At 40.9% G+C, this 25,036-nt stretch overlaps 1 protein-coding gene across 1 annotated transcript in view; it reads left to right on the top strand.

Annotated features, from left to right (window-relative positions):
- Window positions 1-25,036, top strand: part of LOC107042701 (transmembrane protein 209) — a 462,551-nt gene that overhangs the window by 239,090 nt on the left and 198,425 nt on the right. The gene's annotated exons all lie outside the window — the stretch shown is intronic.

A 25,036-nucleotide genomic window follows, 5' to 3' on the forward strand; every position in this document is an offset into this window, starting at 1 on the left:
GCCAGAAAATTTCTTCAAAGTTCTGGAAAAGATCCAGAACAATTTTTCCAACAATTTTTTCCTGAACAATTTTTCTTCTAACCTCGGCACAGGCTGGCTAATTATGGATTTAAAACTTTTTGGTACATCTCATATCTGAGTATAGATGACCAAGTAGATGTGCGGGACTAGTCATTTTGACCACCGTCCTTCTAAAGGCAATTAATTTTAAATTGATTTAAAATCCACGATGGGGATATGGATTGTATAGGATCCCAAAAAATTTGAAATTACTTTTCAGATTTTTTAAAAATAAATAATAGGTCCCGAAAAAATTTGAAATTACCTTTCAAATTTTTTTTTAATTTTTTGGGATTCTATACCATCCACGTCCCCATCGTGGATCCTGGGTAATGCTAAGAGCTGATAAGTTTCAAAATTTGAAGCCATACTATTCTCGTGCATTTAAAGAAAAAAACAAATGTGGCACGAACCACAATCAATTATTATTCCGAAATTCATATAATGCGTTGTGACGTTGAAACCAGATTAAACTAATTATTTCACTAAACTTTCAAATTATTTTCCCAAAATAATCCAGTTTCAACGGTCTTGTAGACTTAGATCACGTACAAGGTGGATTTTCCACAATAGATGCCTTTTGGCATTAAATTATCATTATTTATACTTACTTTTATTTTTGTTCGGGCCAAAGTATTATTAAATTCTATCAAAATTATTATTTTATCAATTAATATTCGATAATTAAATCTGTTCGGGCTAAATTACATTTGTTCGGGCTATTTTCTATTATTTAGGGCCAGATGAATCAAAAACGATATTTTCTAATTAAAAAAAGAAAATACTATTTATTCAATGTATTAAATTGTTGTTCGGGTCTTTTAACACAATATCGTCAGTGTAAAATTAAATCCAAAACTAATTACAAAAAAAATATTAATGAAAAATATTCCATAAAAGGAAGTACAACTGGTTATGTATTTGAGGCGTCCCTCAAAACACCACGCCTCCCGCTTCCCTAATTAGCAAAAATATAACTCCAAATGAATTTAAATTCCAAAAATATTCTTGTTATAATATTCTATATGATTTTACCTAATTTCCGGACTAATTCTGTGAGTCGATTCGTCGACAATTGCTCTGATATTCAAAGATGAAATTTAGTTAATTTCGATTTTCTCCAATTTGTCAAAATGGCCAATAATGGCGGAACTGAAGAAGCCAGTGACGCTAGGGATTTCCCACAGATTTTTTAATAATTCATTACATTTTTTGTTAATCAATCTGGGGAAAACAACGCTCTCAATTATTTGCTATAATATTTTAACCAGTTTTTTGGTGGATCGTTCTTCTTTATGCACGATATTCTCACTTAATAATTCCTTTCTATCACTGCGTAAATATCAATTGTACTTACACTGGGAAGGATTCACAATCAAATCGATTTCGCTTTTTTTTCTCTGCTTAGTCTGGGCTTGGTAATTTCTCCGGGTGGAATCACTCCTCAGACAGCTTCTGAGGTCTGATTATTATAATTTTCCTTACTTATTAAACTACGTAAATGTCTATTAATTAATCTAAGTCTTAAATTTCACTAAAAGTTTGTTGTCAGTTGTCGGTCATCACGCAAAGTGTCGATTTCACTAGCTTCCTCGTTGTTCCAGGTCAGTTCTTCTCTCCCATGTTATTTCCCACCGATCCGGACCATTCTTCTATTATTTCCGCCAATGGAGAGCATCCTTTCATTCCTCCTTTCATTTCTCCAATTCACCCTCGATCAGGATCGATTAGCACACCTTGACGGTTAAGGTAAAAGTTTGTTGAACTCTGATAGTGGGATCGATACCCTCTTTATCGATCCACACTCGACAATTAGTGCTCGAGCCAGTGTTTTTGACGGGAGCAGGTTTCCATTCATTTAAGCAGTTTCCTATGCTTCAATTACCCCAGAACCTCCAGAGTCAATTCCAGTACTTCGACGTAATGTCCTAGTCACTCTCCGGATCCTCCAGAATATTCGGAAAATCCTCATTCAGTTGCCTGTCGTACATAACTCCTGTCACAACAGTGGGCCATGTGAGTCGTTTGATTTTCACTTATTCTATCAGGTCTCTGGAGCTTTTCTCTAACTGTCGTTACTCTTCACGGTTAAGGGAATGATCTTGAGTCTCTTCTCGGATCTAGGGCTTCAATCTTAGCACTTAGATCCTGGATAACCCTTCGGGATGCTCTCCGGGCGATTCCACCTCTTCTCAGGCAACTCCATAGGACTGCGGGTTTCCGTCCACTGAAATGTCTTTGTTGGTGCTCCATTCTGCTTCTCCGGTCAACACTCGATAAAATCCGGCATAACTTACTAATATTTACAAATCTCCGAAGCTAATGGGTAAAAGAACGAGAGGGTATGCTCTCTCATTAACAACTAATTAATTTCCTTTTAATAACTTATTATTTCCCATTATTAATCCGAGTTTTTAAGTGACCTTTGTGACAATCCCCCGCGCCACATGAGGCATACTCCTCTTGTTCTTTCACCGACTCTGGTGACGTGTTCTTTCACAAAGAATCAACTTGAAATAACCAGCTGTACAATAAAATTACTCAGCAGAAGTAGACTGATGTTCAATTATTATACCATACCTAATTTTTCAAAAATGTTTAAATTACGGTAAAGTCAAAAGAATGTTCACTCGGAGTGAGGATACGTAGGATACTTGGCGCTATTTCCGGATCAGCTGAAATAAAAGAATTGCTAATCAGCTGAACAAGTTATTTATTACCTTCTCTTTCCAAGAGCATCTAGTCATTTCTAATACTAGTCAGTTCAGTGATTTCAAATTATAACAAAATTATATTATCATCATTCCGGGTTCTGAAGTGAGTCAATTGAGATAAGTCATCCCATTGTCTCTATGCTCTCGTAAATCATAGAAAAAAATGAATACTGAAAATTGTCATTATCAGAAATAGTTATGAAGTATCAACTTCAAAAAGGCCACTTTGGTGGACTAATACTACGGATTTCTTTTTCAGAGATTATTCTCACTGCTAATATTTCAATATCTTATATATCAATTGAAAAATTGAAGTAATATTAATTCAAACAAAGAAAAAAATCTTTCATGAATAACAACGAAACGAAATACTGACGTCAATTTACTCAACCCATCCCTCCGGGTATTTTGTAAGCTCATCATACGTGAAAGAACTACCTGAATACTAAGGTCTAGTGAATTTAAATAATATAATATAAAAAAAATCATCATTCACCCCTACTTTTCCCGGGTAATGTGTGAATAGTCAACATAAAGAAAAACAAAATGTTTAGACTTCCAGGACTATTGATCGAGAATCAGATACCATGACAATGTTATCTATTCAGAATACCTAATACATTGGGACTAAGCCAATCCTCATTATCATAGTAGTTCCAAAAATTCTATTTCTCAACAATCCCCAAATAAAAAAAATTGGAAAATAACAAAAGAACATTTCAATTCATACTCCTAGACCATAAGAGAAGCAGTCAATCCCCGAGGAATGGTTCTCTTATTTGCGGTGGCCCTGATCATGCTGCTGATGATGACTACACTGAGGGTAGGTCGTGATTTTATAATTCTTCCACCCGCACAGGTGGCAGTAATCTCAGGTGTTCGGATGGAGGCACCTCTGGGCTGCATGGTCGCCCCTCTCACCACGCCAATACAGCGGGATGCCCATCCTCCTGATTTTCTGAACCTTAGTTGGGTGAGCTCCATGCTTGCTGTGATCATGGTTATAGGGGCAGCCGCACGAGTGTCCAGGATCATCAAATTCTCCACATGAAGGTCCAACAGCTTCGCTTTCCTCCTCTGGTATCTCGAGATAGTCATTAGATATGACTCCTGCTACATCTTGGGGCATCTCCCCAGAGCCATCACTTTTTGGGAAAGCCTCTACCACATCCTGAAGTATCTCCTCGGGATCATCCATTCCTGGTGACATTATTCCTTCGATTTCTCTCTCAGGTGGTGAGTCCACGGGCTTATCGTTCTGAGGCTAGGCTGCAGTAGCATTCACAGGTGATCCCGACGTCAACGCTGGTGACAGGAGATCCTCTAAGGTTTGAAGTCATCGTATTTCCATTTGGGGTGATAAGGGTCCCCAATAATCGGAGATATTCCGTGTAGGAATAGGGAGATAGTCCCACATCTCCTCCTCAGCAGACTCTCTCGATGAGCTGTTCAAAGGGTCTTCGAGGGGATAGCTCAGTGTTTTTGGGCTCAACGACGACTTCAATGTATGGGGGTTGTTGCTTTTGGAGAGAGTTAGAGCAAGGCTCTGAGTCGTCCTATTGACTGTATTGCAGGTCGTTGGTTCCAATCATTTTCTTCACCATCGGAGTCTATGACTTCTCCACCACAGTCACTACAGTTCAAGTCATACTCATCACTGAAGTATCCGAGGAAGTCGAACTCTCTGAAGTCCTCCTTTTCCTCAGACTCAATACTTGCCACTTGCTCTTTAGGTCTAAGCCTCCGTGGGCTGAGCTGCTGGAGTGACTCTGGTCGTTTGCGTGGTCTACCTTGTTTTCTGGTTCCGGGTATTGGACTGGGGGTATGACTAGGACATGATTCTGGGGAAGCAGCAGCTCTGCCAAATTCACTGTTGGAATCAGCTGATCCAGCAGGTGTGGAATTTCTCTGCATGGGAAGAACTTGTTCTCCCCTCACTGACCAGCATGTCAGATGTTCCAGGCTGATTGTCCTCCGACCTCTCATCATTCCCTTGCTGAAGTGGCTCACCCTCCTCTTCTGGTTCTCCATCGCTTTTCTTATTCCCCGGGATACCTATTGATGGTGCAGTGTTGGAATCAATAGGATAAGGTAACAAATCTTTAATATGAATCCGGGGATAGACTTTTCCAGCCTCATCAATCAAGTCATAACAGACTGATGAATGAATCTTATGAATTCTGAAGGGCCTAACATACTTGGCAGCCAGCTTGGATGAATAATATTCAGCAGCTTGAGAAAGTTTATAATTTTTCCTCAAAACAAAATCTCCAGGTTTGAAAATAATTTTTTTTTGCCCTTGGTTATAATGACTAGTTTGCTTCAATTGTGCATGACCCAATTTCTTAAAAACCAAGTCATGCAAATGATCAAACTTTTTCATCCTTTCTGACCAAGCCTTGGCACCTCTCGGATTCACCTCTACATCCTTATCGAATGATCTCATCAATTTGTTCACATACTCCGGGTTTCGGGCAAAGTTCAGGAAAGGTGGAGAATAACCAGTGGTAGATTGAACTGCAGTATTTCTTGCAAACATCCATTCGGGCAGGAATACATCCCATAACCTCTGATTCTCCTTACAATAGATACTAACAATAGGCTTACTAGTGCGATTAAATCTCTCTACAGCATTGGACTACGGGTGGTAAGGAGGGGTTGTGACGAGGGGAATATTATGTTCTTTCAGATTTTCACACATCAACTGTCCGTAAATGCCGTGGCATTGTCGGACAGGAAAAATGTAGGACATCCCCACCTGCAAATTACCTGTAACCTAAAGGCCTCCCACAAAGTTGAAGCAGTACCTTTTCTCAAAACACATACTTTCACATACTTTGTGACCACATCTTGCATTACCAAAATGTAATTGAACCCTTTCTTACTAGTTGGAAACGGTCCCATCACATCAGCTGCCACTACTTTCCAAGGATATTCAATAGTTCACTCCTGCATTAGTCCCATCGGTGGTTGTTGAGATGTCTTGTACATTCGGCATTCCGGGCCTCCTCCGACATATCTGACGGTATCGGAGTATAATTCTGGCCAATAAAAAGACTGACTGACTCGATGATACGTCTTCTCAATGCCAAGATGTCCAGCTTCTGGAGGTCGCTGAGCATCCTCCATGACTTTGAATCTCATCGCAAGTGGTACCACCAACTTCCATGAGTTCAGATCTGGCATAAAAAGATCCAGAAAGAGATTGGGGCGATGGTAATACAACCTGTCTCCCACAACACATCAGTTCGGGTACTTATCCGGGTTCTCTGCAATATTTCTCTTCCTCTGAAGGTACCACAAATCCTCTGTATAAGTTAGATCATCAATATCCTCATACATTCTCGACAGGGCATCCGAGATCACATTTTCAGACCCCTTGCTGTATTTAACTTCCATGTTTAGCCCTTGCAAGGCAAGCGACCAGCGAAGTAATCTTTGATTGGCATCTTTTAAGTTCCAAGACCATCTCAGACTGGCATGATCAATTACCACAGTGAATTGGATACCTTCAATGTAAGGCCGGAACTTTTTAATCGTCCAGACAACCGCTAAACACTCCTTCTCTGTAGTAGAGTAATTTTCTTCGGCTTCATGAAAGACACGAGAGGCAAAAGCGATTGGTCTCTCTCCTTCTTCAATCATCTGGGTGATTTTAGCCCCCAAGGCATAATTGCTTGCATCGATGTGAATGGTAAATGGAATTTTAAAATCTGGGCGAGCCAACACAGGTGGTTCTGTCTCTGTGTTCCTCAACTCTTCAAATGCTTCCTGTTGAGCTGCCGTCCACTCCCATTTAGCATCCTTCTTCAAAAGCTCCAATAGCTCAATCTTCCTTTTCGCAAGATCTCCCAAAATTCTAGAATACCAATTGATCATTCCTAGGAATCTTCGGAGTGTCGTCAAGGATCTGGGTGCTGGATACTCAAGGATTCGTATAACTTTATTCGAGTCTACTGAAAGTCCGTTAGTATTGATGACATAGCCAAGGAATTTTACTTCAGAGCAGAGAATCAAACTTTTCTTACGATTAATGGTTAATTTTGCAGTCTCCAATCGATCAAGAATTAGTCTCAAAAGCTACTTGTGTTTTTCAATGGTTGGTGTTATCAAAATAACATCATCCAAATGCGCATAGACGAATGGATACAAATCCGGCGTAATAATCGTGTTCATCAATTTCTGGAAGATCCCGGGTGCATTCGAGAGACCAAGAAGCCCAGCATCCTTGTTAACAAATTTCCTCACATCTTTTCCGGGCAATTGATGAGTGTCGTCCTTGGCATTCATCGTTACTTCCATGATTTTTATAAAATCCATCCCAAGAATGCAATGTTCTCTCAAGGGACTTACAATATACACTGGTACTATTTTCTCAATTCCTTCCCATTCAAATTGCAATACTGCCTGTCCCTTGATGTTAATATGAGTACCATTTGCTGCGAAGAATTTTCCAGGATAAGTAATTGAAAATCCTAGTAGTTGACTTCCCAATTCCGGGCTAATGCAACTGCGACTAGCTCCAGAATCAAGAAGAGCAATACTCAAGTTACCTTTCAGCTCAATAGCATTGTACGTTTTCTCAATATCTTGAATTCGTAGTATCAGGGATTGTCACTCCTCCCACGTAATTGTTTTAGTCAAATTTGTCATATCATCAGGTGAAGATTCATTCCAATTACAGATTGGTGATTGCAGGTTACTGGCAAGTAAGTCTTTTGGAAAGATATTAGGTAACTCTAACCCAACAGATTCAAACATGTCTTCTGTGTCCCCAATGATTTCAACTGATAGAGTTGGAGAATCCTTGCCACTTAGTAACCACGGAGCAGCGGCTGGCATTAATGCTGGTCCGCGACGAAGTTTTCCGAAAAATCTTCCGTGAAAACAAAGTGAATGTAATTTACTAGTACTTCTTCAGATGGCCAAGTGATATAATTCAACACTGACTGTGATTGTGAAGAAGAACCACTAGAACTCTGTGGCTGTCCATTCATATTTTGGATTCGAGATATTTGTATATTATCAGGTTTCATTTTGTATAATGTCGAGACTGCCTGTGTCCGATTTTGTTGTACATAATGCAAGGGGTGTGCTCTCACTTCATTCTTCAGCTCCTTGATCATTGCAGTGAGTTCAGCTATACTAGTATCCTCCTGAAGTTAATCTCCCTCAACATTTGCGGGCTCTACTGCCGACATCCGGGATTGAAATTTTGAAGTTGTGTCCCTTGCAGCATACGAACCACAATTCCACTCATTGAAAGCATTTTCTCTGTTACTGGTCTTGGACTCAGTCCTCTCAGGCTCATATCGATTTAGTTTCTTCGCATCCGGAGGGCGATAGCACCTCTCATATTCTGCATGATCCTCTCTCCTTTTAACTTCATCTTCTAACTCCATGACTGTTTTGAAATTGGAAAGCTTCGTGTATAATCGATATGGTGGCCGTATTTTAGAGTATAAAAATTCCAATTGTTCTTGCTCTGAGAACCCTTAATCTTTTAATTGGAAACATATTCCTAGATAGAAGTGAGTAATACTCTCATTTGGTCCCTATGTGCGATTATTCAATTTAGTGAGTAATATAGTTTTCCACTCTGGGGTGCAATAAACTCTGCGGAAGTATAGAAGAAATTTCTTACAAGAATTCACAACCCTCCATTTTCGGCTCCACCACCATCACCATTTACAGGCCCACCATGACCTCCAGGACCACCCGATATTCCACCTCCGATATTCCACCTCGATTATCCTGCTGTTGATTATTATTACTATTTCGGTAGCCTGTGGATGTTGCTCTGTCCCTAAAATTCTGTTGATGAATTCCTCCTACCGGAGTTGCAGGTTAAGCAGCAGTGCCGGGGACTTCTTGTTGTTGTGGCCTCTGTTGTTCATCCAGAGGTCTTCCAGTACTCAATGAATTATTTGATGACACCAATGTGGTAGGCGGTACTGAAGTACTTGGCCTCTGTTCATTGCTCTTTTCAGTGGTTGGAAGAAATTGCATTGATGCAAATCCCCATGCATTATTTGCATTATTACCTTGCTTATTAGGCATTGGGAATGAATAATTAGGACAATTATCATGACCTCCGGGTATATTAAATTGAAATCTAGGGATATTACCTTGATTCAGTGGACCATTGAATCTGAGGTTCGAAGTATCTTGAGGATTTCCGGAGACAGCCGAGTTAAACATGGGGTATTGAGTTGATCCTGCAGTAGCTGGCGGCACTTCGGGTGCTGCTACCGCTAAGGGATGACTAACTCTTGTCTGTTGTGGCTGGTTCATGCTCGAAAATCCAGTAGACATCACTGGTGTTGTACTCTGATTTGTCATCGGTGGAGAAAGAACTCCATTTGCTACTGGAGCTGTTAAATTAGACCCCAGATGAGTCACGGTAGTATTAAATGTTACAACTCCCCCTGATCTACCTTGACCTCTTGTAATAACTGGAGGTATGTTAAGTTGTTGAGTTGAAACAGTACTTCTTCCGGGTTGAATCTTATGGGCATTATCTGAGGATCGTTCTGGAGTTCTCTGCTGTTCATCTACCCTGTTGATGATAACCTATGGTTCTACAGATGCTGGAGGTCTCAGTGGAATTACCGATGGTAAATTCGGGTTTCTCCAAGGGATATCCCAGAACGAATCACGCTGAGGTCTTGATGGTCTTCGAGTTCTCCAATTAGGTGGTGCTGATTGTCTACTCCACGGTGGTTGTATTGTCCTAGATAATGGGGGTACTACTGGTTCATTTCCCCTATTTGCAAAAGAAACAAATCTTCCACCAATAACCTCACCATTTTTTCTAGGCTGCTTGCTCACACCAGGTGTGAATGTAGGGGCTGCCGGGCTCAACGTCGACCTCAATCTTTTCTGGTCTTCCTCTTGATTGCCCTCCTCACCGATAGACTGTCCAGTTGCCAATGTAGGTGACTCGTTTTATTGATCCATCACTCCATTTTACCTCGATGTAGTTGCTGTAGATACGGGTGGCACTGTCGAAATCCCTGTAGTTATAGCCACGATCGATTCGGTCTCTGCCAGCACCGGCACCATCCGGGGATTTCCCGCAACTCCAACTATCTCAACACTTTCACTTCGAAATGAAATTTCATTTATTGACCGTGTTGAAGACAGCTGTTGAACACCCGAGATGTCATCATCAGCACTCTCACAAATTTCAGAGTCATCTAAGCACAACGATTGTTGTGATCGGTTACTTAGCAGCGACGATGAGTATCGAGCAGATGCTGATGGAACATGTAGCAATCCCAAAGTAGGTCCCACTGGTTCTTCAATCTCCTGGATCTGAATTCGGGGCACATTCCAGAGATGATCCAACTTAGGAAATCTCAAGTAAATTTGTCTTGCCATAGAAGGAGTGACTTGATTCACTCTCAGGAACTGTTAAGACTGGGTTAACCTCATTCCTGACTGAACCTCCAATGTATCAGCTACTTGAGGAGTCCCTTCATTCATCGAAATTGGATCTTGATATAGTTCTCCGGGTGATTGCCCAGTGGGTAATGGTCGACGGAAGAAAGCCACATACTGCTGGAAAGCTTCGGTTGCTGAAGCACCTTGATTTGTTCCAGCTAATGGCGTAAAACTCAGAAGTGACAGCGCCTGTGCTCCACCCACTGTATAGCGCCTATCGTACGTGACTTGTTCATTGTCATCCCAAGGAATCACCTGTGATCCCAATCTCAACCGTTGCTCATAACGTACAGCTCTCGAATAAATATCCTTCATGGACTGTGCCTCCAACCGAAGACCGATGATGTCCATCCTCACCAGTAGATCTCCATAATCCATACTGGTAATAGTTCCCCTAATGCTATCATTGGGAATTTCCGCCGAGATCAGCCCATCTCCCACTCTGAATCTTTCGACAGGAGCCATCCTGCCCAGAAATTGACCTACTTTCCCTCAAAATTCCCAATCAATAGAATTCTCTTTGTGAAAGAGATGAGTGGTTAAAATGACCCACTCGCTCAATTTACCATACCCATTGTGACGAGGCATATTCATTTAATTTTTATTATTTATATACATATTTTTCCCCAACACACACTGCCCCCTAAAACATAAATTCTCGCCACCATTGGTTACCTCTTCCCTCGCTTTTCCCCTCATCGCCCCTTTACCCCCGCCCCTGGACATCACGAAGACATCAGCCGAAGGAAGACATCAGTTCCGGCCCCACCCGATCAATTGGAGAAGCCATCGCCTCCTGGAAATTCCCCATACTGGACCCCCGAATATTCAACACCTGCAATAATCCCTTGCGAGACATCCCTGGATTGCGGTCTTCGTCACCACTCACCCGTGCTGATTGGCCCCGATTGCACCCGAATTAAAACCCGAAGGACTTCGACACCTGACGAACCCCCACGAATCGCGGAGGAAAAGGAAAGACCGTCACTCGTGTAACCGCTGTCCTGTACCCTGCCACGTGCGCCCCAAGAGTTGAAGAAATAGTGCAAATACCCCGAAGAACCCGTATATTGGATTTTGTGTTCGAGTAAAGAGAATTTTTGGTGCCCGAGCTCATCCCGGCTCTAAATACCGTGCCCCTGGAGTCTGGAAGGAGGAACGAAGGCTCAATCGCAGGACTCGCTGAAGGACCTGGATTAGACGATAACTGGAAGTCGTGAGTACGAGTTGTCCCCCTCATTTCCCCCTCGCCTCAAGAAGTATTCCTTTTCATACCCCCCAACGGTGAGCCTACACTCTTTCGTTTCTTCCCCTTGAGTTATTATTTTTATATTTAGTTGCATTCCCTCGACACGACTAGCTTCTCCCCTTTTTCCTGCATTAGAGTCACTCCCTTTTTACGTGTACAAAAGTTGCCTGGCCTCCCCCACTCCCTAGATCTCATTAAAGGCCTTATTTACGTCTTTTGACGATCAGAATTGTATTTAGAGAAAATATAGGTAATTATTCTCAACTTATCCCTTATTTGTCCCTTTTCATGACTCGCCCTAATCCTCTTTTCAGGAATTAGTCTAATAGAATCTAGAAAACGGTCACACCATAAGTAATTAGAAATTTTCATTAATATTTGTTCATAAATGAAATTCAATTCAGTAATAATTTACCAGAAATAATTGCCAAAATTTAGGAAAAGAGGATAGGGAAGGAGTAGCCAGAAGTAGTGAACAACTGATTGCAAAATAAAAAACATCAGTCTATTCTACTTCAGTGGCAGAGGGTTCACCTAGCTAGTCCTACCTATTCTAACTATTATTGACTTTCTTTCATAATGTTCGATCCCGGGTCTGAGATCTTTGGAGGAAATGAGCTAGGAGCGCGATGTTTATGGATTTACAGGAGTGTGGAGAAGGTCGAGAAATTACACACTTGGCATCGGTCAACGTAGTCAATTTAATAAACACAAATTGTCGCTATTTACACTTCTTAATGTTTAACTGAGGTGATCAAAATGAGTTAACACAATTAAAGGGCAACTAACAATAGTCATGAGAAGAACCAAAACGAGATTAGCAATAAACATAAGCGAAAAACAAAAGAGAGAAATCCGGTCAAGATCCGGTCCAGATGTGGAGACATGAAACCAGTGGTAAGAAGAGCAATCATCACTTGAGAAGATCTGCTGCATGGGCTGTAGAAGAGTAGACCTGCACGTCTTGAAGATAACCATCCTGGTGAGTCCATCCTTGCCAAGATGAAGAGTGATGACTCGAGTGAGAGACTACTTCGTTCATGGAGATTTCTCGTCGATGTGAAGGAGAAATTGAGCTAATCTTGATGTTATGCGATGGGTGGTGCCACTTCGAGCGAGACTGAAGATGCGGAAGATAGCTCGTGGATCACCGTTTCCAAAATTACTGGACGTTCTTCTGCATGAACCATTGCAGAAGCCATTGAAATGTGAGAGAAATCTCCGGGTGTTCCATAGAAGGTGATATGAAGTGCTTCTATGAAGAACGATTTTGAGATGAGCTAGATGCGAATTGTGCTAGTTGTTGAGCAGGGCCATACTTATCTAACGAAGTCTTGTGGACGCTGTTCAAAATGGGCAGCATAACTATTGGACAGTCAGTACTGGTTTGGTCAATGAGTGGAGATTTCTTCGCTGGACAGTCTCTTCGCTGGGCAGAAGTGCCTTCGCTGGGCAGAAATCGACGGATTCATAATACTCCATTATGGTCTATTAAAGCTACCGGTTGATACCAGATTTGAGGACACGGTTCATGACTCCTTATCAACGTTTCTGATACCGTGAGTACGCTGAGCATTAAGAATGTTCAGGAGATTAGCGATGACGTCTCGTAGCGCCTTATCAACGCAATTCCCACTCTGAGCAGATCGTGATAGTCGATGAGAATCTCCCGAGACTAACTAGAACAAAAAAAGCTAATATTACTCAGGGCAATACAAGGAATCGAAGTTCAATGAGTTGACCAAGTAACACTCCGGACGAATAATATCGAAGATCAATCCCAGGTAGAGATAAAACTTTTTTCTGGAGTTTGATCTCAATTGAGCTGCTGTTTGACTACTTGTCAACAGGCTACGCAAGTTCAAAACTGTTCTTGACGTAGAGTTGATCAAACGTAGAACCATTCGTCATTTTTCCAATACGATCACCTAACTATTGGGCTGATCCTTGGTTCACACATTAGGGTCGTATACGCTGATATCGCTGTACCATGGTTTCTCTTTGAGATGTGGCTTGTCTCTGGTTTATATTTTTATACGCTGGTCTGGGAAAAGTTCAACTCAGAACTGACTTCACAAGGTTCAATTGAAGAGTTGAGTGACGAAGGTCTATCGATGTATATTGAGCAAACTGTCAACACGATGATCTCAATGTAAGTTCAGTCAGGAGTCATGGAGACGTAAATTCCATTGATCCCCAAAAGACTTACTCCCAAATTGAGCTCGGTTCGATAATGAGGGGCGTAAATCCTCATCAAGGTCCGACATCTCGTTCGAGGAATGACGAATGCGTAGAGCTATGCGACTATTGAGCATCAAAATAAAATGGGAGGGAAATATGAGCGATCCATTTACCCTCCCCACCGTCAGCAAGTCAGTACTGACGTAAATTGCTAGGAGTTCGAGCAAGTCTGAGGCCAGAATGTTGAGTGTATTTCAAGTCAGAGATCTGTTACTCCAGCTGATGCGAGGGGCTACAGGAGTTGCTGAAATGAGGCTTCAGGGAAGCCAAGCTCTGAGCACCAAGTGAGATCGATGTACCTGAAGAGACGTCAGACGGGCCAACTTGAAGTGCTTCGGAGACCCTCAACCCTCATGGCGCTTGTGCAACACGTATCAAGGTCATCTCATCAACATCAACAAGTACTTACCGACTGAACCGAAGACGAAAAACTCTTGAATGTTTAGGTAACATCTATTCGCAGCGCAATACGGTAAATCGTTGAGCTGGTCGATTCACTAGTAGATGATAATCAAGTTCACATGAGGCTCCAATCCTTGATTGAGTCCTCGCTCTCCTCGATGGTCGCAATGGAGGCCTGAGCACTGCTCGATCCAGAGGCATTAGAGCCGGTCGATTCAAAGCCGTTAGAGCTGGTCCATTCAGAGTCGTTAGAGCCGGTCGATTCAGAGTCCGGAGCTTCGGTTGACACGAACGCCTGAACGCCGATTGATTTGGACGCCTGTGTTCGAGGCAGAGACCTTGACATTGGTCTCTTCGGACGTCTGAACGTTGGACAAATCAGAGGCCTGAACGGTGGATGAGTCAGACGTCTGAACGTTGGACGAATCAGTGGCCTTGACTTCTGCCGAAATGCAAGCTTCAACGTTGGGCGATTCAGAGGCCTGAACGGTGGGTAACGTGAAGGTCCTGAGCACATCGGAGGTCTGAGCGCTGGTCATATTAGAAGCCTGAACGCTGCCACCTGTGTGAGTATAAATCATGACAGGTACGCTGGTCAATGCAGCAGAGCTCTTCTGATGCTCAGTTCCCGAATCGGTGAAAGGACAGCTCCTGAGACGCAGGACCCAAGGGAAACACAGTATCAGGGTGTGCCAAACTACCTGTAGATGCAACCACTGCCAAGAGAGGCATCATACCCTGTTGCATCTCTTGGCAGTGGTTGCATCTACGGGTGGTTTGGCACACCCTGATACTGTGTTTCCCCATACAGCAGTAACAGAGGTAGAGCCGGTCGACGGCTTCACGGTCTAAACGCATCACACGAGGCGATGTAATGATCCCCCTGGCAGAAGGAACAGGGGGATTGCACCTTCCTTGCCCCTTGTGATGTTTTAGCAGTGGACTGTATCTTGAGAACAGGGCTTACTGGGTGACCACTGTCCGCTGAAGCATTATCAATTGCTATGGACTGATCAAGCTGAACGATCTTTTCAGAGTGAGCACTCGCATTTGATGATGCTACATCCGCAGGCTTATCGTGCATCCTTAATTTACTTATCGCAGTCTCCATTAAATCATCTGGACTGCACTTGTCTAAGAGCTGAGAGAGGACTTTGGCTGACGCAAATTGATACAGAGCACGATCAAAGACTCCGAACTTGATATACTCGGACTCGAGCAGATCCTTAACTTCAAAACCTAAAGGGTTTGTTAATATTTCCTCGTGAGTGATCTCCAATTTGCTGGAATAACTCTCGAGTAGAGCTCGCTTTTCACAAAGGGCAACGACCCACACTTAAATTCTCAATGAATTTAGCGCGAGTTCTCTGGAGGGCAAGTATGCCGTCGAGAAACGACATGTTCACTCAGAAAACTATACGTCGAACAAAAAGAATAAACGATGAGCAATGAGAAATAAAACCCAATAACGCAGGTCCAGATTCAAAAAATTATAATAAATTTTTCCTTTTAGAAGGAGCAGCTCAACATAAACCGGAAATTGGAAGCGCAAGATCAATTGCTCCCAAAAACGATGATCCAAGAGTCATTGATTTTCGAAAAATAGTTCCAAAAAAAAAACCAGAATAATTCGTCAATGCGCAGGACCAGAGGCTAATATGAACAAGAAATCCAAAGAGAATGTCGAAAAGTAAGGAGAAATAATCGATACTTCTCGCAGAAAGAGCTGGTCAATTCGAATTTTGCCGCCTCGTGTCGGTACAACAGTTGCCTGAAGCGCTGCGGAAGAAACTAGTTGAGCACCTCTTGAGCTGGTCAGATGCGAAGTTCCAGGAGCCGAGCGCTGAGCACCACATGCGCTGGACGAATTAAAAAAAGTCTACCCGCTGATCGAGACGTTGAGCACCACTGAGAAGACGCCGACCGCTGAGAAGACGAAGTTCGTTTATCACTCCCGGAGAACACTCAAAAACTCGAAAAAACCGAAAAATACTCCACAGATCCGGCTCGAAGGACCAAAATGTTCGATGCCGAGTCTGAGATCTGTGGAGGGAATGAACTAGGAGCGCGATGTTTATGGATTTACAGGAGTGTGGAGAAGGTCGAGAAATCACACGCATGGCGTCGGTCAACGTAGTCAATTTAATAAACACAAATTGTCGCTATTTACACTTATTAATATTTAACTGAGGTGATGAAAGCGAGTTCACACAAAGAGCAACTAAAAATAGTTATGAGAAGAACCAAAGCGAGATTAGCAATAAACATAAGCGAAGAACAAAAGAGAGAAAATCTAAAGCGTTACTTCCGCGTGTTACTACATCGGAGTACAATAGACGACTGGCAAGGAACACTACGCAGGTGTCCCCCTCCGATTTCGATGAAACTTAAATATGTTATAGGGGATCCAAAACTAAGGGACACGTATTTTTTTTTAGCTGCCCATATTGGGTTTTAGGGGGTGAAAGTGCTCTCTGAAGTTGACCATCTCTCGGGGTCATTTTTCGATTGCACACATAAGGAAGCTTTTTGAACAACTCTTTCGCAGTGTATCATGAAGGTCACAAGGAATGATGAAAATGCAAATTAGAACCGTCTCCGGGGGGTGAAATATGGAGGGTAAACTACTATATTATCCCCTGGGCTATTCTACTCGGTCAACCTTATATGTTTTTAAGGCATAAATTACATGGAAAGTGGGATGCTATATACTATCCATTGACTTTCCGGACCTCTATACGAGGGACATAATTGAATAATTATCAATGCACAAATTAAAAAATTCGGAGGCACACGGGCTCGAACACAAGTGGGGTATGATCCCACATCTTCTGTTTGCCGGACAGGTCCTCTGCCAATTGAGCTATTGTGGCCTCCTCCGCATCTCCGAATTTCAGAACTTGTGCATATCNCCGGACAGGTGCTCTGCCAATTGAGCTATTGTGGCCTCCTCCGCATCTCCGAATTTCAGAACTTGTGCATATCGTCTCACTATCCCCACTCCCCCCCCCCTTCCCGTTTAAAGCCATACTGAAATATCACAATCAAAGACATTTTACGACCAGTATATTCAACATCTATATTATCCCCTGGGCTATTTCTAACGGGAAGGGTGCGGGGGAGTGGGGATAGTGAGACGATATGCACAAGTTCTGAAATTCGGAGATGCGGAGGAGGCCACAATAGCGTAATTGGCAGAGCACCTGTCCGTCAAACAGAAGATGTGGGATCATACCCCACTTGTGTTCGAGCCCGTGGGCCTCCGAATTTTTTAATTTGTGCATTGATAATTATTCAATTATTTCCCTCGTATAGAGGTCCGGAAAGTCGATGGATAGCATATAGCATCCCACTTTCCAAGTAATTTATGCCTTAAAAAAATTCAAGGTTGACCGAGTAGAATAGCCCAGGGGATAATATAGATGTTGAATATACCGGTCGTAAAATGTCTTTGAGGGTAAACTACCCTTGTGAAAATTCACTAATATAATTAAAAGTAACTCCCAGAAAGGTTATTTAACCTTCAAGTGTTACTTCCAGAGACTCATCACTCATCTTCTTTATGTACCAAAAAATCGAAGACTTGTATATAATAAAAAAAAAAAGTATTTTACTTTCAATTTTAATTTGGGGAAAAGAATCGCAGGATGTGCTTTGAATTGTCTCATGCTTTCGAACGAAATGTGTTTCGTAAAATTCTCATCGATATTTTTTCTCCCTTATTAAAAAAAATTCGCCCCCCCCTCCAAAAGGGTAGTTAACCCCTCACGTACGGGCTCCATACTATGTATGGAGGCACGAACTTGTCCTATCGGCCGGGGTCCATAGATCATATGGACCCTTTCCGTCAACAGTAAAAAATTATTTTCTCGAATTCTAAGACACATATTGACATTTGCAAAAAAAATTTGGAAACTCAATAAAATTGTTTGTGCAGTGAGTTCATTGATTTTTTTTTCTCAATGCATTTTTTATATTTTTTCTTATATCAACAAAAGTCGTGGATGAAAATACTAGTTTGCTCCGATTTAATCATATTTAATCATCTCGTTTGTCGAGAAAATTTTACAGAAAAATTTGGGAATTTTTGCTGAAAATACTTTGATGACCTTCCTATCGAATGGCACAAGTTAAATTTCAATTCATTGAATAATGTATTTGTTGTAAATAAATTCAGCGAAGATTCAATCGAGATCTCGGCGAACAATTGTCCTGGAGGATAAATCGGTGTGACTTGAATGCGGAAAAAACAGAATTCTCAGGGCGTTTATTTCAAATTTCAATTCATGCAATGCATTTTATTTCAAGTGTTCTCGATCATCTGTTTTCACTCCTGGATCTTGTCCGAATGGTTTCCCTCATCATTAGCCGTAAGCTTCGTTTTGTACAGGAAAAAGTTTGAAATTTCGCAATTCACGAAAAATCTATTTTTTAAGTTTTAAATTCCGATTAAAAAAAACAGGTATTCTGTATTTGTTTCTACTTTTTCAAATGGAATTTATCCCATAGGATTTCCATCAAAAGTTTTTTTTCTATGAGAAAAATGAATTTTCACAAGGGTAGTTCACCCTCCATATTTCACCCCCCGGAGACGGTTCTAATTCGCATTTTCATCATTCCTTGTGACATTCATGATACACTGTGAAAGAGTTGTTAAAAAACCTTCCTTATGTGTGCAATCGAAAAATGACCCCGAGAGGTGGTCAACTTCAGAGAGCACTTTCACCCCCTAAAACCCAATATGGGCAGCTAAAAAGAAATATGTGTCCCGTAGTTTTGGGTCCCCTATAACATGTTTAAGTTTCATCGAAATCGGAGGGGGACACCTACATAGTGTTCCTTGTGAGAGCGATTAATACATTGAGAGATGGCAGGTGTCGAATAATTCGCAGATCCAGTGACCCCTGTCCATCGTGTGGCACCTCAGGTATCCAGATGAATAAATTATCGGTCATGTAAGGTTACCGAGCGGATTAGCTGTGAGAACCCATGCATGCATGCGAATAAGTTCGTGCGTTTGTGTGAGTGGGTAAAAAATAGTTCGGTGAAAAACCGAACACCTAACAATTATTTCACAACCTGATTTCATTTACGAATTTATTCAAATTATTCATCTCTTCTGATTTATCAAATATTTTTAATTTTCGTCTACTACTTATCATTCTTTAAAGTTTGAAATGAATAATAAATTCTCAGTCTATTGAACAGGCAAAAATTCACTGTTCGGACGCCATTTGCGACGTTGAAACCAGACTAAACTAATTATTTCACTAAACTTTTAAATTATTTTCCCAAAATAGTCCAGTTTCAACAGTCTTGTAGCCTTAAATCACGTACAAGGTGGATTTTCCATAATAGATGGCTTTTTGGCATGAAATATTATTATTTATACTTACTTTTAATTTTGTTCGGGACAAAGTATTATAACATTCTATCAGAATTATTATTTTACCAATTAATATTCTATAATTAGATCTGTTCGGGCTAAATTATATTATTTGGGGTCAGATTAATCAAAAAACATGGTTTCCAATTAACAAAAGAAAATACTATTTATTCAATGAACATAAATTATTGTTCGGGCCTTTTAACATAAAATATTACTGTGAAACTAAATCAATAATGGACACAAGAAATATTAATAAGAAATATTCAATAAAAGAAAATACAACCGGTTGTGTGTTTGAGGCGTCCGTTAAAACACTACTCCAAATCATGACGCTAATTTTTCCCGGTCTTCTAATTAGCCAAAGTATAATCCAAAATTACATTAAATTCGAAAAATATTCCCGTTATTAAATTCTTTATGAGTTTACCTAATTTCTTGGATATTTAGTACGGCTGCTTCCCCAGCGATTGCTCCGATATTCAATAATGAAATTAAATTAATTTCAATTTCCCTGAGATTCGCCAAAATGGCCAAAAATGGCGGCACTGGGAAAGCCAGTGACGATACGAATTTCCCATGGATTTTCCCAATAATTAATTACACTTTTCTTCAATCAATCCGGGGAAAACAACACTCTCAATCATTCACTATAATATTTTAACCAGTTTTCTGGTGGATCGTACTTCTTTATGCGAGATATTTGCACTCAATAATTCTCTTCTGCCACTGCGTAAATATCAATTGTAGTTACAGTGGGGAGGATTCACAATCAAATTGATTTCGCTTTTTTTCTCGGCTTACTCCGGGCTCCGTACTTTCTCCGGGTGGAAGCACTCCTCAGACAGCTTCTGAGGTATGATTGTTATAATTTTCCTCACTTTTTAAACGACGTAAGTGTCTATTAATTAATCCAAGTATTAAATTTCACTAAAGGTTTGTTATTTGTCGGTCGTCACGCAGAGTCTTAATTTCACCAGTTTCCTCGTTGTTCCAGGTCATTTCTTCTCCTCTACGTCATTTTCCACCAATCCGGGGCATCCTTCTATTATTTCCGCCAATGGAGAGCATCCTTTTATTCCTCCTTTCATTTCTCCCCAATTCACCCTCGGTCAGGGTCGATTAGCACGCCTGGACGGTCAAGGTAAAAGTTTGTTGAACTCTGATAGTGGGGTCGATATTTTTTCTATCGACTCACACTTAGCAATTAGTGCTCGAGCCAGTGTTTTCGACGGCAGTAGGGTTTCATTCATTTAAGCACTTTCCTCTGCTTCAATCACCCCAGAACTTCCAGAGTCAAGTCCAGTACTTCGACGCAATGTCCTGGTCACACTCCGGATCCTCCAGAATATTCGGAAAATCATCATTCAGTTGCCTGTCGTACATAACCCCACCTGTCACAATAGTGGGCCATGTGAGTCGTTTGTTTTTCACTTATTCTATCAAGTCTCTGGAGCTTTTCTCTAACTGTCGTTACTCCTCAGGTTTAAGGGAATGATCTTGAGTCTCTTCTCGGATTTAGGGCTTCAATCTTAGCACTTAGACCCTGGATAACCCCCTTCGGGATGCTCTCCAGGTGATTCCACTTCTTCTCACGCAACTCCATGGGACTCCGGGTTTTCTTCCACTGAAATGCCTTTGTTGGTGCTCCATTCTGATTCTCCAGTCAGCACTCCACATAATGCGGGATAACTTACTAATATTTACAAATCTGCCAAGCTAATGGGTAAAAGAACGAGAGGTCATGCTCTCTTATTAACAACTATTTAATTTCCTTTTAATAATTTATTATTTCCAATTATTAATCCGGGTTTTGAAGCGACCTTCGTCACAGCGTCTCGAATATTCTGTATCGTTACGTTCGAGACAAACATCGAGCTATCCTTCTCCCTGACGAAATTTCTGGACAATTCTCGAACCTACCATAATAAAAGATATTGAAACCCTCACGCTCCCGTGCTAAATATTAGGTGTATGACTTAATTTTTACAGATGTTTTCTTCGAGCTTAAAATTATGTTTGAACTAGAAATAGTTTCGCGGTCTTTTGTGGTTTTGAAAGGATCGAACAAAAGGTTTCAGAACACCGAACGACAAGTCTACGTGAGTTACATAACATCTCAGAATAGCAGAGTTGAGGATGGCAACTGATAATCAGCACATTCGGCAGTGCATTTTATACGAATTCCAACAAGGAAGAAATGCTTCTAAAGCACGGGAATCAATATGTAGTGTTCTTGGTGCCGACGTTGTGTCTTCTGAAACGTGTAATTATTGGTACAAAAGTTTTAGAAGTGGTGATTTCCATCTTAGTGACCAGCCGTGCCCTGGATAGCCTGGAAAGTTTGAAGATGCGGAATTGCAAGCTCTACTGGATGAACACTCAATGCAAACGCAACAAAAGCTTGCAGATTAGTTAGGAGTCACTCAAACAGCTATTTTCAAGCGTTTGCACCAAATGGGAAAAATCCGAAAACTTAGAAGGTGGATCCCACATGTGTTGACCGAACACAACCTAGGTCAACGTATGAACACGTACCTTTCACTGCTTGCCTGGCAACAAAAAAAAGGACTTCTTGTGGAAAATTGTGACAGGTGATGGAGAGTATATTTTTTACGAGAATCCCATATGTAAAAAGTCGTGGGTAGATCCCGAGCAACCCAGTACATCGACGCCGAAACAGAACATCCACTTAAAGAAGATTCTCCTGTATATCTGGTGGGACATGAAGGGTGTGCTTTATTACGAACTCTTGGAAACTGGTCAGACAGTGACTGCGGAACGCTGCAGCCGACAATTGAACAAACTGAGCGAAGAACCTGATCGGGAAAGGCCATTTACTGGGCAAGGAAGCAGGCAAGTCATACTGCTGCATGACAATGCTTCACGTTGCTCGCGCGACCCACAAGACCTTCTTGAACTTGGGATGCGAAGTTTTTCCACACGTGGCATATTTAACAGACTTGGCCTATCCGACTATCACTTGTTCCGGTCAATGCAGCACACCTTAGTGGATAAACAGTTCAAAACGCTGGACGACGTGCATAAATTCGTCGATGACTTTATCGCCTTGAAGCCTGCAAGTTTCTTTCGCGACTGCATTCGCATGTTGTCTGAAAGATGGCGCAAGATCATAGAAAACGATGGACAATATTTCCAAAATTAAGTTCGTTGTTCTCTATTTTTTTTCTATTAAATAAATTTGCTGAAAAATCTGTAAAAATTAAGTGATGCACCCAATACAGTGACTTTATTATTTCAACCATGAGTCTTTATTTCGCTATCCGCACTTGACTGCTACAACTAGTGACCCCGACGTGATCTAGTGAATAGTTTCTCGCGTTTTTGTTATTAATTACATTGCGTTGACGTTCGTAACTATTCAACGATATTCGAGTACATTTTTGATCGTGTACTTTGTGAGGTGGTTTTGTGTACCGCATGCGCTCATTGTTGCATCGTTCACGCAGTCCGTTCGAGTATTGTGAATTTTAGTGCATTGCTGAGCACCCAAGGACGTTGTGCTGCACTAAGAATTTTTCGGGGCTTTCATTTTTTATTGATGCTAACGTCATGCCGGATAACGTAGAGGCACGCGTTTGTGTATGGCCTCAGGAGTCTCGACGACAAGGTTCCCGATAACATCCTGTGCACGAAGTGAACGAGCCGACTGCCAACGACGTAGCAGTCCATTCTCGCGTTGCAAGCCGCCGTGGCTCTCAATAGGCTTGCAGCCCTTGCCGACAAAATGCATGAAATTTCATTGCCGGCAACGCACATCAACGCCGTCCAGGAGCCACCGGCCTCAGTCCTCTAGTGAGATAGCATCTGTTTTGAAGGGACAAAGCGTCGCACGCTCTCGCTCTCACTCTCTATCTCCCCTCCGTTCTCGAGCAACCTCGCCAGTACTCGACAACAACGCGTACAACAATACAAGTAATCGCCTCAACGGATCATTACCAGTCAGTGACTTGGAACGGAACTAAATAGCGGTTTTTGTGTTTCGTTCCCAGGAATGCTAAGAGGAACGAAACTAAACTTGGAACGAAAATCGACTAATATTATCCCTTGAAACATAAGCGCGTAACAAAAGGGAAATAAAATCGCTGCTCGGGCCAAAATAGTGACATGAAACTTTGAAAATTGAGTTTACTCGGAACTTTTTATGGTTTTATTTCGAATGGCAAAATGAATATTGCGGATCGTGAATATGAAATTTCCTATGATTTTGTTACAGATAAAGAAGGTTCATTGGGGTTGGTTTTGGGGTTGATTTATTCCATTGAGATATTCACTATGAAAATTGCTGGGCTGTAAATAGGGCGACGTTAATGAAAATTTTTTAAAATACTGGGCATTAATTTTCTTATTTTTTCCACGTTATTTTTCATTTCTGATTTTTTCAAGGAATTTCTATAGAAAATATGCCAATAGAATTGAAATGTATTTCGTATGAAAAAATGAAAATCGTTTTTAAAAAAATCGTATAATGCTTTTTATTAGACATTTCGACTAAGAAAAAAAATCCGAGAAGAGCTGTGAAAATTTTCAGTGGATTTAGCTAAAAACGGATAGAATTGTCTATAGAAATTCTATAGAATGTTTAGTAAAAGTAGCAAGTTTCCTATAAAATTCTTTCGTTGGTTGCTATAGATAATAATTTTTTCATTTCAAAAGAATTGCACAGATTAAAATTTCCACATGAGCAGATCTACGCAAAAGTTTTCTGATCTGATTTTCGTTTTTTTGAAAAGATAGCGATTAGACAAACATTGTGAAATAAGAAAAAGGGAAAGGGAAATTAGACAAACATTGTGAAATTTAGAGGTAGCCGCTCTAAATTTCACAAAATAAAAATATCACATCAAAATAACTTTCATCGATATTTCATTATCACAAATATCACAAGCTCAATTTATCATGACTCAAAAATATCATCGGTCAAAATATCATCTGAAAAAATATCATTAAGCAAAATATCATTAGCGATTTCACGAACAAATTATAATTGTATGTTGTGAACGATAATTCTAAGGACCATTTATGAGAGTAACAAGTGATTGCTAAGAGCAACTGGTGCGAACTGATTGTGTTTTCATTTCGACTATATTCGAACACCATCGGTGTGAGGATCAATATATTGATTTTTCTATTTCCCCTCTCCACTTTATTACATGGTAGTAATTGCAAAGAGTAACTGTAAGAGTCACGTGTATATGATAACACGTGTGTGATATTTTTCATTTGATGTTATAAAATTGTGATTTTTATCGCTGTGATGTTATTATTATTGATGATATTACCCAGTGATATTTTTTATTGTGATATTTTTTTATGGTGATATTTTCCTGTGAAATTTTGACGTGTGTTATTCACCTTTTGTGATATTTAGAGCGGTAACCTAGAAAATGGCTAGTTGTCGTCCAAAAATTGTTCTTTTCCAAATTAGTTCCAATACTCTTGCGGGGTTTCAAGCTATCAAATTGCCCTTTGGAACACTAAAAGGACATGAAAAAGGCTTTAAAATAAGATGTCATG

This window comes from Diachasma alloeum, unplaced genomic scaffold (genome assembly GCF_001412515.2).
Source record: "Diachasma alloeum isolate Michigan unplaced genomic scaffold, Dall2.0 Dall_scaffold_00510, whole genome shotgun sequence".
NCBI classification, from domain to species: domain Eukaryota; kingdom Metazoa; phylum Arthropoda; class Insecta; order Hymenoptera; family Braconidae; genus Diachasma; species Diachasma alloeum.